This window comes from Pan paniscus, chromosome 9 (genome assembly GCF_029289425.2).
Source record: "Pan paniscus chromosome 9, NHGRI_mPanPan1-v2.0_pri, whole genome shotgun sequence".
In the NCBI taxonomy this organism is placed as follows: domain Eukaryota; kingdom Metazoa; phylum Chordata; class Mammalia; order Primates; family Hominidae; genus Pan; species Pan paniscus.
Genome location: NC_073258.2, coordinates 124972347 through 124988160, shown reverse-complemented (window position 1 = coordinate 124988160; position 15814 = coordinate 124972347).

Genomic DNA, 15814 nt, shown 5'->3' with positions numbered 1-15814 from the left:
TTTTGAGACACAGCGAGACTCCATCTCAAAAAAAATAAAAAAAATCGATTGATTTTGTATTCCATAACTTTACTGAAGTTGTTTATCAGTTCTAGGAGCCTTTTGGGAGATTCTTTAGGATTTTCTAGGTATAGAATCACATCATCAGCAAAGAGAGATATTTTGACTTCTTCATTTCCTATTTTATGCCTTTTATTTCTTTCTCTTGCCTGATTGCTTTGGCTCAGACTTTCAGTACCATATTGAATAGGAGTGGTGACAGTAGGCAACTTTGTCCTATTCTAGTGCTCATGGGGAATGGGTTCAGCCTTTGTCCATTCAGTATGATGTTGGCTGTGGGTTTGTCATAGAAGGCTCTTATTATTTAGGTATGTTCTTTCAATGCTGAATATGTTGAGGGTTTTTATTATGAAGAGATGTTGCATTTTATTGAAAGCTTTTTCTGTGTCTATTGTGGTTTTTAATTCTGTTTATGTGATGAAAAACATTTATTGACTTGCATTTTGAACCAGGCTTGCGTCCTGGTGTATTAACTTTTTGATGTGCTGCTAGATTCTGTTGCTAATATGTTGTTAAGGATTTTTGCATCTGTGTTCCTGAGGAATATTGGCCTGAAGTTTACTTTTTTCATTGTATCTGTGCCAGATTTTGATATGTGCCAGGCTGATGCTGGCTTCATAGAATGAGTTAGGGAGGAGTCTCATTTCCTTGGTATTTTGGAATAGTTTCAGTAGGATTTGTTTCAGTTCTTCTTTGTACATTTGGTAGAATTTGGCTGTGAATCTATCTGGTCCAGGGTTTTTGTTTTGCTTTGTTTTGTTTTGTTTTGTTTTCTTACTTAGTAGGTTCTTGATTATTCATTTAATTTTAGAATTTGATTTTGTCTATTCATGGTGTCAATCTTTTTTTGATTCAATCTTGGAAAACTGTGTGCTTCCAGGAATTTATCCATTTCCTCTAGATTTTCTAATTTTTTTGCATATAGCTGTTCATAGTTGTCTCTGAGGATCTTTTCATTTTTGTGAGATCAGTTGTAATAGTGCCTTTATCATTTCTGATTATGCTTATTTGGATCTTCTCTTTATCTTTCTTAATCTAGCTGGCAGTCTATTAATCTTATTTTTTTGAAAAACCAACTCCTGGTTTAATTGATTTATTATTATTATTATTATTATTATTATTGTTATACTTTAAGTTCTGGGATACATGTGCAGAACGTGCAGGTTTGTTACATAGGTATATACGTGCCATGGTGGTTTTCTATATCCGTCATCTACATTAGGTATTTCTCCTAATGCTATCCCTCCCCTAGCCCCTCACCCCCGACAGGCCTCAGTGTGTAACGTTCCTCTCCCTGTGTCCATGTGTTCTCATTGTTAAACTCCCACTTATGAGTAAGAATATGTGGTGTTTGGTTTTCTGTTCCTGTGATCGTTTGCTGAAAATGATGGTTTCCACCTTCATCCACGTCCCTGCAAAAGACATGAACTCATCCTTTTTTATGGCTGCATAGTATTCCATGGTGTCTATATGCCACATTTTCTTTATCCAGTCTATCACTGATGGGCATTTGGGTTGGTTTCAAGTCTTTGCTGTTGTGAACAGTGCTACAATAAACATTCATGTGCATATGCTTTTATAGTAGAATGATTTATAATCCTTTGGGTATATACCCAGTAATGGGATTGCTGGGTCAAATGGTATTTCTGGTTCTATATCCTTGAGGAATTGCCACACTCTTCCACAATGGTTGAACTAATTTAGACTCCCACCAACAATGTAAAAGTGTCCTATTTCTCCACATCCTCTCCAGCATGTTTCTTCCTGACTTTTTAATCATAGCCCTTCTAACTGGTGTGAGATGGTATCTCATTATGGTTTTGAGTTTTGATTTGCATTTCTCTAATGACCAGTGATGATGAACATTTTTTCATATGTTTGTTGGCCACATAAGTGTCTTCTTTTGAGAAGTGTCTGTTCATATGCTTCACCCACTTTTTTTTTTTTTTTTGAGATGGAGTTTCGCTCTATCACCCAAACTGGAGTGCAGTGGTGCAATCTCGGCTCACTGCAACCTCTGCCTCCCAGGCTCAAGAGATTCTCCTGCCTCAACCTCCCAAGTAGCTTGGATTACAGGTGCACAGGCGCGCGCACACACACACACACACACACACACACCACTGTGCCCAGCTAATTTTTGTATTTTTAGTAGAGATGGGGTTTCACCATGTTGTGCAGGCTAGTCTTGAACTCCTGACCTCAGATGATCCACCTTCCTTGGTCTCCCAAATTGCTGGGATTACAGGAGTGAGCCACCATGCCCAGCCTTGCTTGTTTTTTTCTTGTAAAATTTTTTAAGCTCCTTGTAGATTCTGGATATTAGCCTTTTGTCAGATGGATAGATTGCAAAAATTTTCTCCCATTCTGTAGGTTGTCTATTCACTCTGATGATAGTTTCTTTTGCTATGCAGAAGCTCTTAAGTTTAATTAGATCCCATTTGTCAATTTCGGCTTTAGTTGCCATTGCTTTTGGTGTTTTAGTAATTGATCTTTTGTATGGATTTTTGCATGTCACTTTTATTAAGTTCTCTACTTTTGGTTATTTCTGCTTTCCTAGCTTTGGGTTTTTTTTTTTTCCTAGCTCCCTAGGTGCATAGATTGCTAATTTGAGATCTTTCTGATTTCTTAGTGAAGGTGTTTAGGGTTATAATCTTTCTTCTTAACACTATTTTGGTTGCATCCCCCAGACTTTGATAAGCTGTGTCCCTATTTTTATTAATTTCAAAGAATTTTTTTATTTCTTCTTTAATTTTGTTGTTCACCCAGGAGTTATTCAGAAGTAAGATTTTTAATTTCCATGTGGTTGTGTAGTTTTCTTTTTCTTTAAATTTTCCATAGGTTATTGGGGTACAGATGGTGTTTGATTATATGAGTAAGTTCTTTAGTGGTGATTTGTGAGATTTTGGTGCACCCATCACCCGAGCAGTATACACTGCACCTTATTTGTAGTCTTTTATCCCTCACCCCTCTCCCACCCTTCCTGCCAAGTCCCCAAAGTCCACTGTATCATTCTTATGCCTTCTTATGCTCATAGTTTAGCTCCCACAAACCAGTGAGAACATACAATGTTTGGTTTTCCATTCATGAGTTACTTCACTTAGAATAATCATCTCCAATCTCATCCAAGTCACTGCAAATGCTGTTGTTAATTCATTCCTTTTTATGGCTGAGTAGTATTCCATTGCATATATATACCACAGTTTCTTTATCCACTTGTTGATTGATTGGCATTTGGGTTGCTTCCATGACTTTGCAATTGTGAATTGTGCTGCTATAAACATGTGTGTGCAGGTATCTTTTTCTTATAATGACTTTTTTTTTTTCCTTTGGGTAGATACCCAGTAGTGGGATTGCTGGATCAAATGGTAGTTCTACTTTTAGTTCTTTAAGGAATCTCCACACTCACACTGTTTTCCATAAAGGTTGTACTAGTTTACGTTCCCACCAGCAATGCAGAAGTGTTCTCTGATCACCACATCCATAACAACATCTACTGTTATCTTTTGATTATGGCCATTCTTGCAAGAATAAGGTCGTATGACATTGTGGTTTTGATTTTCATTTATCTGATAATTAGTGATGCTGAGCATATTTTTTCATATGTTTTTTGGCCATTTGTATATCTTCTTTTGAGAACTGTCTATTCACGTCCCACTTTTTGATGGGATTGTTTTTTTCTTGCTGATTTGTATGAACTCATTGTAGATTCTGGATATTAGTCCTTTGTCAGGTGTATAGTTTGCAAAGATTTCCTCCCACTCTGTGGGTTTTGTGTTTACTCTGCTGACTTTTCCTTTTGCAGTGCAAAAGATCTTTAGTTTAATTAAGCCCCAGCTTTTTATCTTTGTTTTTATTGCATTTGCTTTTGGGTTCTTGGTCATGAAATCCTTGCCTAAGCCCATGTCTAGAAGGGCTTTTCCAATGCTATCTTCTAGAATTTTTACAGTTTCAGATCTTATATTTAAGTCCTTAATTGATCTTGAGTTGATTTTTGTGTAAGGTGAGAGATGAGGGTCCAGTTTCATTCTCTCTGGCTAGCCAATTTTCCCAGCACCATTTGTTGAAAAGGATGTCATTTCCCCACTTTAGGTTTTTGTTTGCTTTCTTGAAGATCAGTTGGCCTGTAAATATTTGGTCTTACTTTTTGGTTTTCTTTTCTGTTCCATTGGTCTATATGCCTACTTTTATATCAGTACCATGCTGTTTTGGTGACTATGGCCTTATAGTATAGTTTGAAATCAGGTAGTGTGATGTCTCCAGATTTGTTCCTTTTGATTAGTCTTGCTTTGACTATGTGGGCTCTTTTTTGGTTCAATATGAATTTAGAACTGTTTTTTCTAATTCTGTAAAGAATGATGGTGGTATTTTGATGGGGATTGTGTTGAATTTGTAGATTACTTTTGGCATTATGGCCATTTTCACAATATTGATTCTACCCATCAATGAGTACAGGTTGTGTTTCCATTTGTTTGTGTCATCTATGATTTCTTTCAGCAGTGTTTTGTAGTTTTCCTTGCAGAGGTCTTTTGCCTCCTTGGTTAGGTATAATCCTAAGTATTTTATCTTTTTTGTAGTACTCTTACCACTCCTCCTCAACATAGCACTTGAAGTCCTAGCCAGAGCCATCAGACAAGAGAAAGAAATAAAGCGCATACAAATTGGGAAAGAAGAAGTCAAACTGTCATTGTTTGCTGACGATATGATCGTTTACCTCAAAAATCCTAAAGACTCCTCCAGAAAGCTCCAGAACTGATAAAAGAATTCAGCAAAGTTTCTGGATACAAGATTAATATACACAAATCAGTAGCTCTTCTGTACACCAACAGCAACCAAGCGAAGAATCAAATCAAGAACTCAACCCATTTTACAATGGTTGTGTAGTTTTGAGAGATCTTGTTATTGATTTCCATTTTTTATTGCACTGTGGTCTGAGAGTGTGCTTGGTATGAGTTCAATTTTTCTAAAAAAAATTATTTAGTCTTGCTTTATAAGAAAGCATGTGGTCAATCTTAGAATATGTTCTGTGTGCAGATAAGAAGAATGTATATTCTGTGGTTGTAGATCGGGGCGTTCTGTAGATTTCTATTATATCCAGTGGGCCAAGTGTTGAGTTTAAGTCCAGAGTTTCTTTTTTAGTTTTCTGCATCAACAATCTGTCTAATGCTGTCAGTGTGGTGTTAAAGTTTCCCACTATTATTGTGTGGTTGTCTAAGTCTTTTTGTAGGCCAGGAGGAATTTGTTTTATGAGTCTAGGTGCTTCAATATTGGATGCATATATATTTAGGATAGTTAGGGCCTCTTGTTGGATTGTACCCTTTATCATTATGTAATGCCCTTTATCGTCCTTCTAAATTTTTATTGGTTTCAAGTCTGTTTTATCCGATATAAAAATAGCCACTCCTGCTCTGTTTTCCATTTGCATGGTAGATCTCACTCCACCCTTTTACTTTGAACCTGTGGGTGTTGTTATATATGGGATGGGCTTCTTGAAGGCAACAGATGGTTGGGTTTTGTCTTTTTATGCAGCCTGCCATTCTGTGTCTTTTGAGTGGAACATTTAGCCTATTTACATTGATGTAGTTAGTACTGATATGTGTGATTTTGATCCTGTCACTGTGTTGTTAGCTAGCCGTTATGTAGACTTGATTGGATAGTTACTTTATAGTGCCTGTGGGCTATTGCTTAAGTGTACTTTTGCGGTAGAAGGTGTGGTTCTTTTGAATCCATGTGTATCTTTCCCTTAAGGACCTCTTGTAAGTCTGGTCTAGTTGAAACCTATTCCCTCAGCATTTGCTTGTCAGTGAAGGATTTTATTACTCCTTTATCTATGAAGCTTAGTTTGGCAGGATATGCAGTTCTTGGTGAGAGTTTATTTTCTTCAAGGTTGATGAAATAGGCCCCCAGACTCTTCTGGGTAAGGTTTGTGCTGTGAGGTCTGCTACTAGACTGATGAGAGTCCCTCTGTAGGTGACTTGCCCCTTTTCTCTAGTTGTCTTTATATTTTTTTATAAAATATATGTCTTTATATTTTTTTTCCTTTGGCTGGGCGCAGTGGCTCATGCCTGTAATCCCAGGCCAAGGTGGGTGGATTACTTGAGGTCAGGAGTTCAAGACCAGCCTGACAAACGTGGTGAAACCCCGTTTCTACTAAAAATTCAAAATTAGTCAGACGTGGTGGCGGTTGCCTGTAATTCCAGGTACTTGGGGGGCTGAGGCAGGAGAATCACTTGAACCCAGGAGGCAGAGCTTGCAGTGAGCTGACATCATGTCATTGCACTCCAGCCTGGGCAACAAGAGTGAAACTCTGTCTCAAAAAAAAACAAAAAACAAAAAAACATCGTTGTCTTTTTTTTTTCTTTTTTTACCTTTGTATTGACCTTGGTGAATCTGATGACTATGAGCCTTGGGGATGGTTGTCTTGTATAGTATCTGGCTGGGGTTCTCTGTATTTCTTGGATTTACATATAAACCTCTAGTGATATTAGGGAAAATTTCATGGACTATATCCTCAAATACATTTTCCAAGTTCCTTATTCTCTCTCAGGAATGCTGGTGAGCCATAGATTTGGTCTCTTTACCCATATTTCTCATAGGTTTTGTTTATTTTTCTTAATTCCTTTTTTCTTCATTTTTATCTGACTGACTTGATTCAAAGGACTGGTCTTCAGGCACTGAGAATTTTTCCTCAGCTTGGTCTATTCTGTTGTTATTACTTCTGATTGTATTATGAAACTCTTGTAGTGAATGTTCCAACTCAGGAGGTTCAGTTTGCATCATTCTAACAATGGATATTTTACTGACAATCTTACAATGGATTGTTTTCCTGGGTGTTTGGGATTCTTGGATTGAGTTTCAACTTTCTCCTGGATCTCAATAAGCTTCCTTACCATCCAGATTCTGAATTCCATGACTGTCATTTCAGACAACCCAGACTGGTTAAGAACCATTGCCGGGTAGCCAATGGGCTCATTTGGAGGTGAGGGGACACTCTGACTTTTTGAATTGCCAGAGTTCTTGTGCTACTTCTTTCTCATCTGGAAAGGTGGATATTCCTTTAACTGTGGTGTAAGTTGAGTGTAGTCAGTTGGCCTCATTTCTGGAAGTTTTCAGAGGGTAAGGCTGTGGACAGGGTCTTTGTAGTTGAATTCTTGTCCTTGGTTTCACAGTCCCTGGAGAATTAGTTGTTTTTTGTTGTTATACTTTGGGCTGTGATCCAGTAGATGGCACATAAGAGCAACAGAGGGTAGATCAGCTCTTACTGGAGGCTGGGTTCCTTTGTGTATCCTTGCATTTGCAGCTGTATTCTATAGTGCCAAGGAGAGAGAGGTGACCCCATCCTTCTTTCGGTCCAATTCTGGGCCCAGGTCCACTCCTGGGCCTTTGGGGAGCCACCTCCGATCACTGGCACTATGATTTTGTTGTTGTTGTTAGGTCTTTCAGCCTGTGGGGCACCCTTGGGGAGAGGTGTGGTACAGAGATAGACCATACCCTTAACGAACCAGCCCTGTTGGGGGAGGCCTACCTAGGTCCCATACCAGCCCATCAAACTGTGCGACTTACCTCCTCTGTTTTCTGAGAGTGTGGGCTACTCCCTCGTTAGCCCAGATCCCAGCTCTGTACTCCTGAGCCATGGGCTGCGGCTCTGGGGCCCATGACCTTCTTGTGGCTCCCTCTTCTGGACCCTTGGGGTTGAATTCCCGGTGTGCTGGGGGACTCAAAGGATTGCTAGGTTGCCAGAATGCACTTAGGTAGAGCAAAGCACCCAAGCTGGGCAGCAGAGACTGCACTGTATACACACTCCTAGGGGGCAGCCAGGCAGGAGCACTGGAAGGAGTTGATGGGCAGGTGGGCCTGCAGGACAGATGTGCTCCAGTCCCATAGGGAAGCAGGACTTGCTTTCTCTCTGGGGCCAGAGCCTCTCAGAGAGAGATGGGCAGCCCTAGAAGGTAGGTGCTTATGGCTGGGCTCTGTCGGAGCTGACCCACACTCAAAGGTTCCCAGCTGTGTGCCTGTTGCAGCTCTGTCTCCGTCTCTGTGTAATCTTCAGGGAGACCCTTTGCCAGCTCACATGTCCCTAGGGCTGTGGGATCCCCTGCAGATAAGACCCCAGAGGTCCACAGCGAGAGCAAGAAGCCCCCGAGTCCCTTCACTCACTCCTTTCCCAGGCACCGTTCATGGCCAGGAACCAGCCCTAGCATTCAGGCACCCCAATCAGGGTTCCCAGTTTACCCTCGCTTCAGCCTTAGTGACTGCATCTTTTCTCCATTCACATTCAGCATTTTCTCTCCCAATAAGTGTTCAAGTTATGTTGGTGTAGTTGAAATCATGTTCTCTCTATGCGAGCCAAACTTCTTGGCTGCATCTAGTCTGTCATCATGCCACTCTAGGGTCATTTTCATTCACTTAAAAAAGTGCCACTTAGGAAAACAAAATAGGGGAGATGAGCACAAAGTATGGTTTGTAATATTCTCTGATGACACAATTTTACCCTCTTAATTGGCACTCCACATATCTCATTTTGATTTCATATTTTAATCATTTTTTAAAAAGTTTCAGAAAAAATGATATACTTGAAAGAATGATTAAAGATTCAAACTGAGAGGTGGTTTGGAGGAAGAGGAGGAGGAGACAGCCTAGCAGATGGAGAATGTTTGAGCAGAGAAGTAAATGGCAAATTGCATAAGATTGTGTTATGAAGTCTAGGCAGGAAAAGAGACTGCTTACACATTTATATTTGGATTTTGGAGGTCCCTAGGAGAACATGTTACTAACATTATCATAAATCAGGAAATAAATGTCTATACAGATGGTAAACCACTAGCTGGAAAAAGTTGATGGTTGAAAGGAGGTCAGTGATAATGATCACTTGGGTCTATAAACAGATGACATTGAGGTTCTCAGTGTTCTACTTATCATGAGTCCAGTGGTCCTGCGGTTTATGTGCATGAGTGTTACTCACATCCTGCTAACCATGAAGTTTCCCATTCATTAAGATAAAATATCACTTAATCTGTTCTTACAGGTTATAGTTGTTTGGGGCCTACCATTCACTCAGACTAGAAATCCTTTTGTAAAGGAGGTTCTTTGTTTCTCCTGAAGCTTACCTCTTTACCTTTTTCTCTTTCTGACTTTCACGTAGATTAACATGCACAAGGACTTGTTCAACAGTTTAACCTTAGAAAATTAAGGAACTCTAGAGGTGCATCGGTCAACATGGTAATATATAACAAAATAGAAGATAATTCTGACTGAGGGAAAACACAGTGATATATTGGAAAGATAACAAAGAAACAGGCTGGGCACAGTGGCTCACACCTATAATCCTAGCACTTTGGGAGGCCGAGGCGGGAGGATCAACTGAGGTCAGGAGTTCAAGACCAGCCTGGCCAAGATGTTGAAACCCCATCTCTACTAAAAATGCAAAATTAGCCTGGCGTGGTGGCACATGCCTGTAATCCCAGCTACCTGGGAGGCTGAGGCAGGAGAATCGCTTGAACCTGGGAGGCAGAGTTTGCAGTGAGCCAAGATCATGCCACTGCACTTCGGCCTGGGTGACAGAGTGAAACTTCATCCCCCTGCCACCTCTACAAAAAAAAAAAGAATAACAAAGAAACCAGAAATCTTATGATTTTTCCATAGCTTCATTACATGATTGCTGCATGAGATCAGCAAAGAGAAGGAAAAGGATCCAGGAGGTAAATTGCAGAGCAGAGGAGGCCTCTGAGGATGACTGATCCGGGCCCAAATACAAATCCCAGTGGATATGAAATATGAAGTGGTGTACAAGAGTAGAGCTGTCTCTATTTTGCTAATGCAATGTACAATGTAATCTTTGGCCTGACAGGTATTTTCAGTGCAAACTAATCTCACCTGACATTTCTCTGCTTTAACACCTTGAATTCATCCCCATCATCCACAGCCTATATGCTACATTTAAGACTCCTTAACTTTCCATAGTGTTCTTTGGTCATGAAATTTAAGTCGCTTGTCTAGTGTTCCTTCCACCAATCCTTCCTTCCTTTTTTTTTTTTTTACATCTTAAATACATACAATTTTTATTTTTTAATTATACCAAAGTAAAGCTGGAAACAATAATTTAGACCCTATGTGTCTGGTTTACACACATATAGGGTCACTTAATAGTTTTATAAATTGTCAACTTTTTCTTTTTTGTCTTTTTTTTTTTTGAAACGGAGTCTCGCCCTGTTGCACCCAGGCTGGAGTGCAATGGCATGATCTCGGCTCACTGCAACCTCTGCCTCCTGGGTTCAAGCGATTCTCCTGTCTCAGCCTCCCGACTAGCTGGGATTACAGGCACCCGCCACCATGCCCGGCTAAATTTTTGTATTTTTAGTAGAGACGGGGTTTCACCATGTTGGTCAGGCTGGTCTCAAACTCCTGACCTCAGGTGATCTGCTTGCCTCAGCCTCCCAAAGTGATGGGATTACAGGCGTGAGCCACCGCACCCGGCCCAACTTTTTCTTAATGATACAAAGAAACAATTAAAGCAAAATATCAAGTCTTTAGTCATTTCCTTAGAGAAAATTACCAACTGCTCATCTCCCTTTTGCAACACAAGAAGCTATAAGAAAATTCATAAAATTATCCTTGGTTTACTTATTAATAATTATCAAGTATTTTAGTGGCTCAGAGTTCAGGCAAAATAGCCATAAACAAAGACCACCACCACCAGGAGGAGGATGACATTGATGTTTACTGCAGTCCTCCACAAGGGCCTCTCAGATGACAGCTTCTTTCTCGGGGCTTCATCCTCCTTGGGCAGCTTGAGCCCTGTCTTCCGCAAACCACAGAATAAGTCATAAGCTTTCTTGAGATATCCATGAGATTGCTCAAGATAATATGTACATTAGGAATAGGTTTTGTTAAGAGGGGGATTCCTAAGACTGCCAGTATAGACTGCCCCCCACCCACCACCAAAAAGAGAGAGAGAAAAAAAGGAATGATGGAAAAGTACAGACAGTGCTCTTAACAGATAATCTTGGGACAGTCACTGGAAGATAAGCAACTCCCTGTTCCAAAGGTGAACTCTGCAATCATATCCGTAAGGCCCATTACAAGTCCAACCAGAATGCTCCCTGTTCACTGACTCTTTTATAGAAGATGGCAAGCAGGAAAACAGCTGCAATTAGAGGCCCAAGATAACTAGCAATTGATTGTGCATAATAATCAGTTGCTGATTTTGAGATACTTGTACCAATGGGACCTATATGATGCTGATGACAGTCGCTAGAAAGACAAATAGCCTGATAAGAAAACCAAATGATTTAAATATTAAACAAAAGCATTTAAGCACCCCTGTTGTGCATTCATTATTGAATTGATTCTTGCTGCCACTTGTCGGTTTTCTAACTCAAATCAAGCTCTTTGACATTACATGAACACATGCCATGATTAACGATTATGTTAGCAAAATGTCAGTCCCTTCTTTCTCCCTTTTACTCATGACTATGTCAAATTGTCCACTTCTTTTTGAAGTGCTTCATATCACCCATTTGCTTTATATTCCTTCATTCTTTCATTTCTTTTTTTCCATGACAAATTTTGTTCATCATTAAAAATCTGACTCTCATGTAACCTTCCCTGCAAAGCCTTCTTAGAGCCCCATAAACAGAATTCATAACTCATGGCTTTGTGCTTTTATCACATGTGTGCTAAGCTAATTGCAGTAGACTGTAGGGTGAAATAATTAAAGGAACGTTTGCTGAAGTCAGATTGCCTGGGTTCTAACCCTGGCTTTGTCTTTTCCTAACTTTGTAACATTTGAGAAGTTATTTAACTTCTCCATGCCTCAGTTTCCTCATTTGTAAAATGCAGATAATAGACATATCTACTATATAGTATAGTTATGAGGTTTAAATGAGTTAATAAATATGTGTGATTCCATTAATGTCTGGTACATAGACATGCTATTATTATTATCACATTTTATTATGGGTTATTATGCCTGGTTCTTCCATTGGTTGGTGAACTCATACATCTCAAAGATCACAGCTAAAATGTCTTTGTAAAATTAACAATAATAATTATGCTTGACACAACACAGGTAGCCAGTAAACTGACTTCAAGAAGATGGCTTCTTTCATAAATGGTTTGAACACATTGGGTGGGTCTTTGAAATTGAAATAGAGGAAAATTTATCTTCTCCCCTGCCTTCCTGGTACCCCCTTCCCTACATTGTGAGCAGAGACTTCTTTTTCTTAGGCAATTATCTCAGTTCTTTAATTTCTAGAATAATCTGCATTTGTAAGGATATTTTTAGAGTCTGCAGACACATTAATTTGTAAAGGCAGAATTCAGACGTGCACCTGTAAGGAGGGCTTTGAACTACCCAGTTTTCTCCGCTCCTCTAATCTAATATATTGGGAAGAACTGAGATTAGCACCAGTGATAGAGTGACCATGAGTAAGCTTCTAGACTGCGCTTCCTGATTTGCACTGTCTGTTCTTAGGTCTTCCTCTCAGGAGTGTCATGAGGCCGTGTCTTCCACTCAGCAAGCATCAGTTAATGCGGATGTACTATAAGAATGAACTAAATAATTAGGCCTTATTATCTGTTCTGTTGTGGAAGAAAATCTTAAGTATTTATAAGATTAAAAAGTTTGACCTTTTTGAAAATTTTCAGACTAGAATTAGATTGGAATGTTTGTGGTCAACTCCTGTGAATTTACTTCAATATTTACATATTTAAAATACACAACTTGGTAAGTGTTATCTATCTTGCTACACACATATATATACAAATTTATATACATATATACAATATAAAAACATCACCACTTACATATGTGTGTATATATATATGTATGTATGTATGTAATATATGTAAAATTATCACCACCAAGCTAAGGAACATACCTGCTATCCACAGATGTTTTCTTCCTGCCCCTTTGTAATGCCCTACTCCTGTCCTCACACAAAGAATCATCTGCTTTCTGTCTATATAGATTAATTTGCATTTGCTAGAATTTTACAAAGATGAAATTATATAGACGTATTTTTTTCTGGGGGGGTGGGGTGCAGATTTGGCTCCTTCTGCTTAGCATGATTATTTTGAGATTTATCCATGTTGCCGTGTGTATCAATTGTTCAATGTTTTTACTACTGAGTGGTATGGATTTGGATGAATAAACCACAAAGCATTTTCAATTAAGGAATACTTGCATCATTTCCAGTATTGGACTATGACAAATAAAGCTAATGTGAATATTAATGTACAAGTCTTTGTATAAACATATGTTTAATTTCTCCTGAGTAACTACTTAGTATGGAAAGGGTGAGTAATATAGTGGATATATGTTTAATTTTTTAGTAACTGGAAAATTGTTTTTTTAAGTGGCTGTATCATTTTAGATTCATACTACCAGATTGTGATAGTTCCAGTCAATGCACAGCCTCAGCTTATACTTTTAATGTCGGTCATTCTAATTAATAGGTGTACTGTGGTATCTTAACATGTGTTTATTTGCCATCATTATAACAACGGTGATGAATTCGAATATTTGTTCATTTTATGGGTTGTTTTCTTATGATTGAGTTTTGAGAATTTTTGCATATTCTGAATACAAGACTTTAGTCGATGCCTGATCTGCAAATATGTTCTGAGATTTATGTTTTTAATCTCTTAACAATGTCTTACGAGGAGCAAAAATTTTTAATTTTGATAAAATCTACAGTATCAATTTGATTTTTTATAAATCATGCTTTTTGAAATCCTTTCTTAAAATGTTTCTATCTACTTGTTCTATCAGTGATTGAGAGAGTGGCATAAGTATCTCCAAAAATACTTGTGGATTTGTCTACTTTTTCTTGCAAGTCTGTCAAATTTAGACATCATATGGAATTTTGATTGCCTTAGAATATCTAAAGCTATCTTGACAAAGAACAAAGGTATATGATATAAACTAAAATGTTTTGAGAAATACTATGACACAGATTAGTGTTGACACACCACACCACCTGGCAGGTACCCCAAGTCCAGCGGAGACAGAAGAATAGAAAGAGACAGAATAATAATTTAAAAGGCGGGTCCAGGGGACCATAGCTTCCGAGGCTTGCTCAGGGCCCTGAGCTCTCGGCCTCCACCCAATTTATTGGTTTACAAGCTCTTTGTTCTTAGGGCAGATGGAAGGGGGAGGAAGGGATGAGGAAAATGATTAATCAGTGAAGGAGAACTCCTGAGTCATTCAATAAGATGCATAGCAGTGGCGGTTTCTGTGAATTTCCTTGAGCAAAGGCGTGTGTCTAAACTACTTAAGATCTTTAACTTCTAGGGACTGAAATGGGTGGGAGCAGGTTTCAGGAGGAGCCAAGATGTTTGATTATACTCCACTGCTTCAAGGGAGTGTTAATTCCCCGAGCAACCTGTGGCATGCCACAGAGCTGTTATGCTCTTGGGGCATAAAGACATTAAGGCAATAAGGAGACTTTTCTCCTCATAGTCTGCCCGTGGCTCCCCATGGGTGTCTCACACAGGGGAGACCAACTCATCTGGCATCCCAGAAACTCCCTTTCCCACAGATTAGGTTGTGTGTTATAGGTGATTGTAGAGAAAAAAAACAGAACAATAGAGAGTGCAAAAGTAGACCTAGACATATTTGGTAATTTTGTGAATGAGGTGCGATAGGAGCCTATATTTTATTCTATTGCTAACAAGATTTTCCTTTCATTATTGTTAGCAATAGGAGAAATAAGTGATTCGAAAACTAGGCAGGAAGTATGCAAGATAAACCTGGGGCATAGTACGGTGCTAGAAGTAGGGGAGGTATCATAAAGCAAACAAAAAACACTACGTTGATGATTGATGCAAGTTTGTCAAAGGGATTCAGGAATCAACTAAAGGAACTCCGATGACAATGTTAGAACAATTTGAGCAGCAAATAAAGTATTATTGAATTATAACCCAATATATATAGTAATATCCATGAGTCCACACTGGTAACATAAATACATGATTGGACAAATAAATAAATGAGAAAAGAGAAAAATCTCACAAAGAAGAATTCTGAATAATTTATGAAGATACTTCACCCTAAATAAAGTGAAACATAACCATCCACTCTTTAAGTGTAAGCCATGCATACTGACTTTCTTCCAGAGAGTATAGAAAATATGAAAAAAAGTGTAACTTTTTAGTGAAGAAACCAGACCAACACTACCTCAACCACAAAATCAAGGTTGGCATCAACAGTAATAAGTGTGTTTAAAGTTGATAGTTGTACCTTTGATATAATATGGTGAAAATGAAACTTCATAAATCCACTCATTTGTGGTTAAATGATTTTTGACAAAGGTGTCAAGAACACACAATATTGGAAGGACAGAAACTTCAAAAATCTGTTGGAAAAACTGGATATCCACAAGTAAAAGAATAAAAATTGGCCTTATTTCACACTATGTACAAAAGTAAAGAACTCAAAATGGATTAAAAACATAAAGTATAAGATTTGAAAATATAAAACTACTAGAGAAAAACATTAGGGAAATCTTCTTGATATTGGTTTGAGCAAAGACCTTTTAGATTGAACTCCAAAAGCACAGGAAAGAAAAGCAAAAATAGATAGATGAGGGTACATCAAACTAAGAAGCTTATGCACAGAAAAGGAAATAATTAACAGTGTGAAGAGATAACCTATGGCATAAAAGAAAATATTTGCAGCCATACATCTGATAAGGGATTGATATCCAAAGTATATTAAAAAGTCAACTCAATAGCAAGAAAAAAATAAACCAACCTA